Raw genomic sequence first — 6,803 nt, 5'->3', positions numbered from 1 at the left:
AAAGAGAACTTATAGAGTGGGGGAAAAATTCAAATCATATATACAACAAGGGTTTTACACAAAAATATACAAAGAATTAATACAATTCAACAACAGAACAGCAATAAGAACAATCCCATTAAAATGGGCAAAAGTCATTTTTGAAATGAATACAACTAAAAAGGTGCTCAATATCACTAATCATCAGGGAAATATAAATCAAATTTACAACAAAATATTTCTGTATGTCTTCTAGGGAGGCTGATATCAAAATGCCAAAAAATAGAGCTGCTATTGTGGTGCAATGGTCTAAGTCTCTTCTTGCAACACTAACAATCCATACCAGAGCATGGATCTGAGCTCTTACTACTCTGCTTTGGATCCATCTCCCTGTTAATGTTCCTGAGAAAGCAGCAAAAGGTGGACCAAGTCCTTGAACACCTGTACCCATGTGGGAGACCTAAGTGGAGTTCCTTGTTCCAGGCTCTAGCCTGGATCTGATCTGGATGTTGTGGCCAATTGGAGAGTGAACTAATAAATGAATGGTGTCTTTCTCTCTGTCACTCTGTCTTTCAGAAAAAGAAACAAATCTCTTTTAAATGTAAAAAATAACAAGTATTAGCAACAATGGGGCTCTTGTGCACTGTTGGTGGGAATATAAATTGATATAGCCACTATAGAAAATACTATGTAAACTTCTCAAAAATTAAAAATAAGTCTACCAAATGATTCAGAAATATCATTTCTGAGTATATAAAAATATATGAAATCAGTATCTCAAAGAAATATCTGGGGACAGGTGTTTGGTACAGTACATAAGAGGCCAGTTGGGACATCCATATTCTTTATGGTGTGTCTGGGTTTGAGCCCCAGTTCTGTGTCTGTTTCCACATTCCTGTTAATACACACTATATGGGAAATAGCAGGTAATATCCTAAACACTTGTGTTTCTGCCACCAGTGTGGCAAATGTAAACTGAATTCCAGGCCTCAGGCTTTGATCTGGCCCAGCTCTGGATCTTGCAGGCATTTTTGAAGTGCACCAGCAGATATAAGATACCACTCAGTTTGTATCTGTGTAACTTTTTTTGTCTTTGCCATTCTAATATTTCTCCTTTTAAGACACTTATTTGAAAGTCAGAGACAGCAAGAGAGAGAGAGATAAAAACTCATCCTTTATCCATTAGCTCACTCCTTAAATGGCTGCAATATTTGAGATTAGCTCAGTCAAAATCCAAAAGACAGGAACTTCATCTGGGTCTTCCATATAGGCAGCAGGAGCCCAAGTGCTTGGGACATCATCTGCTGCTTTCCCAGGCACATTGGCAGAGTTCTAGATTAGATGTGAAGCAACCAGCACTCCAACTGGTGCTCATATGGGAAGTCAGAATTGCATGCAGCAATTTAACCTGCTACACCACAATGCCAGCCTCTCAAATATTTAAACTTCCATCCATTGCAAGGTTATTCATAACAGCCAAGATATGGAGCAACCTAAGTGTTTATTCAGGGAGGAATATATACTTATGTATGCACATTATATGTATGTACATTATATATATACTGTATGAAATACGTATTGTGTGTAACTTTAAAATTTTTATTTTTAATATTGTTTATATAGTTGAGAGGAATGCATGCCCACGTGGGTCTCCGATTAGGGTGGGGAGAGTTGAGGCATGAAGGAAAGTGGATGGGACAAATATTTCAATTTTTTTCCTGTGTCCATGCTGGCGGGGGGCTAGGGAAGGGGGTCACTTTTTGCTGTCAAACTATATCAGCATGTGGAGATGGTGACAGTCATTAATGGTGCAATAGAGACCCTGATGTGGGGTAGAGTTTTGAGAATGCTATTTGAGAAGTTCTGATGGTTCTGAGGTGTCATCAGCTTTATTGCACTAGGGCTGAGAAAATCTTTCCAAGGTCTACTGACTAACCAAGTCCACCTTAATGTATCCACAGACCCAGAAACATGCTGTAAAGCTTGGTCAGGAGAATAGACCAATCTGTTCTGCTTTCCATCCTGTAACAAGGCAGTTGATGTCTTCGGCTTGCCTAGATGAGCCGGCTGCCACGCCCCCTGTGTGTTTTTGGGCATGCTGTCCTCTGCACAGGCATCAGCAACAGAGGAAGCTCAGTTCCAATTAATGCACTCCAAGATTTTATCACATATATTGTGATTTTCCCTGTGGCCTGGGTTTGAATCCAGTGGTGTAGTTGGAGAGTTCCTCAAGAAACCCTGCTTTGGATGACCTCAAGCTTGATTCTTGTGTGTGCCAGCTAGAGCAGGGTCAGGTTCGCTTCATCATCTGCAGTCAATGCACACACATACCTGTGGATGCAGCTGCCTGGTCATTTCCACTCCCAGCTTCATATCTCACACTAACTGATGGTTGCTGTGGCCTAGCACAGCCCGTCACACCACAAGCCCAGTCTTCACACACACCAGTGGGTTCTGCAGCCTAGCCATGGTGACCCCCAATAACCCCTACTAGGCCTACCCTCAGCCCCAGTTTTTGTGCTGGCATGTGCTGCAGCCAAGCCCAATCCATATCACATCCTATTGTCTCCCCCCACACATATGGGTGTTACAGATTAGCTTAGACTGATCTACCTCCAAACTTGGCCCACACATATGCCAATGATTGCTGCTGCTTTGATCAGTCTGGCCCATTTCCAGCCCTTGCTCTCATGCTCATCCACAGGAGCTACTTCCTAGGAGGGGGAGTGCCCAGTTTCTTTACCAGGCCTGATCCCATACCAGATCCTGGGCCTACCAAGTGGTTCCGTGGTCCAGCCTTACATGACTTAAAGCCAGCTCTGGCACTTGCTTGTGGGTGCTATGGCCTAACCTGACTGACCTACACCCGTTCTGGCTCTCATGCATGCCAGCAGCTCTGACAGCCTAGCCCACTCTGGCTCACATACAGTCCCACTGCTTATGCTCACCAGTTGAAGCAGCAGCACAGCAGGGGAGTCCCCAAAGTTTCCTTACCAGGACTGCTACCAGCCCTGGTTTTGTGCATGCCAGAGGGTAGCTGCAGCCCAGTTTGAGATGAGTCACCATAAGTTTTGACATTTGACAGCAGGTGCTATAGCCTGGTTCAGGCTGGTCCACACTTAGGCCCAACTATTGCCGATGAATACAACAGCCTAGCCCAGTGTGGCCCACTCCCAGTTCCAGCCTTCAAGCGAACTGGAGAGTATTGTAGTTCAACATAGCCTGACTGGTGCCCTGTCCTGGCTCTCGCTAGTGCTAATGTGTGCTTTGAACTGACCCCCAGACTCAGCCAACATGTGTGCTAGTAGGTGCTGCAACCCAGCCTGGCCTGGCCTGCCACCAGCCCCAGCTCCAATATTCATTAGTAGGAGCTACGGCCTAGCAGGGGTTTTCCCTAAGTTCCCTTAAAAGCCCCACTCCTAGCCCTGGATTTTGTGTGTGCAAATGGGTGCTGTAGCCCAGCCTGATATGGCTGACTCCCTATCCTGGTACTCACTGGTGACCATTGCAGCCTAGCCCAACTTGCTTGCAACAATTCTAGCTCTCATGAGCACCAGCATATGCTGGAGCCTAGCCCAGTATGACCCACCCCCAAAACCCAGCCTGCATGCATGCTGTTGGGTGCTGTAGCATTGCCCAGCGTGGTCCACCCCCAGCCCCAGTTCTTGAACTCTCCAGGGGAAGCTGTATCCTAGCAGGGAAGTTCCCAGAGTTCCCCAACTAGGCCTGTTCATAAGCCCTGGATCTTGCAAATGCTTCAGTCCAGTCTGGCACGGCCCACCCACAGTCTCAGCTCTCACTGCTAGGTGTTGTAGCCTAGCCTATTTGGGCTCAGCCCACATCCTGTCCTGGCTTTTGTGTACTCCAGTGGGTACTGCCCACCACAAATGCTGATAAATGTTGCAGCCTTGCCTGGCCTGGCTTAGCTTGACCTGCTCCAGCCCTAGCTCTTGTGCTCCCCAGTGGGAACTGCAGCCTAGCACTGGAATTCCCCAAGTTCTCCTACCAGTCCTGCTCTCAGCCCAGGAACTCATGCATGCCAGTTGATGCTGTGGCCCTGCAAGCCATGGTTTGCCCTCAGCCCTAGCCTTTGCAAGTGCTGATGAATGCTACTACCTGGTCCAGCACAGTTCTCTCCAAGCCCTGGCTCCTGTGAGTGTCAGGTGAGTTGTGCAATCCAGCATGGTTCAGCCTGTCCCAACCCCAGCTTTCTGCACAAAGCAGTGGGTGCTGCAGTCCTACAGAGACAAGCCCATAGGTCCCCTACAGATTATGCCTCCAGATCTGGTTCTCTTGCTTTTTGGTGGGTGTTACTGCCCAGCCTGATATGATCCACCCTCTGCTTTGATACTCACGGGTGGGTACTGTAGTGTAACCCAGCCAGGCATGCCCTCAGCCCCAGATTTTGCTTGCACCAGCTGATGGCAGGTCATGATATTTTACCCAGCCCGGGTCTCCCACATGGGCAAATACCTTGGCCTGACCCGGACATGCCCTCTTGTCTTCCCCCTCTAAACCACTGTGTCTCAGCTTCCTTACCTACCTGTGAGTGCAGTGGCCTGGTCCTTGTAAGACCCAGTAGTTGTTCCTCTCTGGTCAAACCTGCCCAGAGTCAGTCCCACTCCAACATGCCCCAAACCCCTTGTCCAGACACTCTACAGCACCTGGGGGGCAGTGGTTTGTCCCGGCCTTTCCCACATATCTATTTTTTTTTTTAAAAAGTAGGCAACTTTTTATGTTGGCACACTTATATCATCAACACAAATTTGGCATTAACTAGACCTAGAATGCCTGCCAGCTATAGCAACTTTTCTCCCAGCAGTATAACACTTACCTACGTGCAAGGTAACCTAGACAGTTGTTTACAGCTGGGTGTGTGTATAACTATAATTCAGCTCTAAAGAAGGAAAACATGTTCTTTGTGACAACAGAGATGAATCCAGTGGGTCACACTGATTGAAATGAACTGGAATCAGAAGACAAATACTACCTGATCTCAAATGAGGCCTTAAATGTAAAGGTCACAGAACAATAGCTATGAAGGACTGGGGATTTTGATGGGGTCGGGGTGGTGAATAAGAGTAATGGAAAGATATCAGCCAAAAAGGACAAACTTTCACTTGTATATAAGTAACTGCTGAAGAGTTCGTGTAAATCATGGTGACTATATAGTTGATAATAATGTATACTTACTATTTGCAAAGAGAGTGCTCTCACCACAGAAACAAAACCCAAAACAAATGGTAACTGTTATAGTTTGGATGTTACTTATCTTCCTATTGGGTTTTGTGTTGTGGGGTGAAAGTACTCAGAGGTGATGTGGAGGGCAATGGAGTCAATGGAGGGCATGCCACTAAAAATTTTTAAAGTATTTCTTGTGGAGTCCTTGTGAGTTCTTGTGAGAACAAACTGTTGTAACAGCCTGAGCTGCTCTTTGGTTTCTTGTATCATGATGTGATCACCTCCTCCTATGTGTGCTCCTGGCATATGTCAAGGGGCCCTCACCAGAGCTGGCACTGTATTGCTTGGAGTCAACCTTTAAAACTGTTAGCTAGGGCCTGGTGCGGTAAGCTAGGGGTTAAAGTCCTTGCCTTGCACATGCCAAAATCCCGTGTGGGCGCCAGCTCTAATCCCTACAGCCCCACTTTCCATCCAGCTCCCTGCCTATGGCCTGAGAAAGCAGTCGAGGATAACCCAAAGCCTTGGGACCCTGCACCGATGTGGGAGACAGGAAGAGGCTTCATGTTGGCTCTGTCCCAGCCATGGCAGCCACCTGGGGAGTGAATCAGCAGATACAGGATCTTCCTCTATGCCTCTCCTCCTCTCAGTATATCTGAGCTTTCTTCTCCTCCTCCTCTTCCTCCTTCTTCTTCTTTTTGCACACCCATAAGGTGTAGGTTTTTATTCATGTGAGTTTTTAAAAACAAGCATCCATACTCATGTGGGAGGTGGAGGAAAGGGCAGAGGGATGGAGCAGGCACAAGGAATTCTGTTCTATTGGTAGTAAAGCTCCACGTTCATTGATTTTGTAGTCCCCCAGTGACACATGGTCCTTAAAAATTGTGTACCACTTCTTCAGAACAATCTTGTTCCAATGGGTGTGGGTTTGGGCTGCAATCAGTTTCTTCAAGTCCCTGATGGTGTCATCAGTGTTGCATTTGCCGCAGACATTCTTCCCCAGGTGGTCATTAGTAACAACCTTGATCATCCTGCCTGGAGCTCAAATCTCAGACCTGCAAGACACTACAACCTCTCTCCACTCCAAAACGAAAGCTCTAAACCTCTTCCTGTGGGGATCCCTGTCTCACTTTCTGTTGCTTTCAAGTCCCTGTTCATGAGCGCCACAGTGATGGACTTGGTACACAGAGCCTATAATAATCACACATATGGACTACTGATTGATGATTAATAACTCCTGAACTTTCAATAAAAGTAAATAAAAAACTGTGAGCTATATAAACTTTTTTTTCTTTATAAAGATAGCCTTCCTGGAGTATTTCCTTATATTAATGAATAGTATGATTATTTATTACATGTTATCACCATGTTCCCATTTTTGTTAAAATTAAGCCTGTGCAAAAACTGATGAGGATAATGGAGGGAGAGAAGAGGATTGGGGGGAGCAAGGGAATGAAGGAACTGGGATTCTATTCTTGTATCTGTATCTATGCATTCTCTTTTGTTTGATAAAAATACATAAAATTTTAAAGTTTGCTCTTGTCAAATATCTGTTAAGAAAACTGGAAAATTAAATGTCTGTGAAGACAGCTGAAGTAGGAAAATTCAAATAATTTCCTAGATTTAAGAGCACAAGTTGTAAACTC

General features: G+C 45.6%; 1 pseudogene; it reads right to left on the bottom strand.

Moving 5' to 3' along the window:
- Positions 1-5,973: 5,973 nt before the first annotated feature.
- Positions 5,974-6,187, bottom strand: LOC121169399 (annotated as a pseudogene).
- Positions 6,188-6,803: the final 616 nt, after the last annotated feature.

The sequence above is a fragment of the Ochotona curzoniae genome, unplaced genomic scaffold, assembly GCF_017591425.1.
Source record: "Ochotona curzoniae isolate NIBS_2020 unplaced genomic scaffold, NIBS_Ocur_1.0 scaffold_1852, whole genome shotgun sequence".
Taxonomy (NCBI): Eukaryota; Metazoa; Chordata; class Mammalia; order Lagomorpha; family Ochotonidae; genus Ochotona; species Ochotona curzoniae.
The sequence above is the reverse complement of the archived record's forward strand: the minus strand, read 5'-3'. Positions and strand labels throughout refer to the sequence as shown.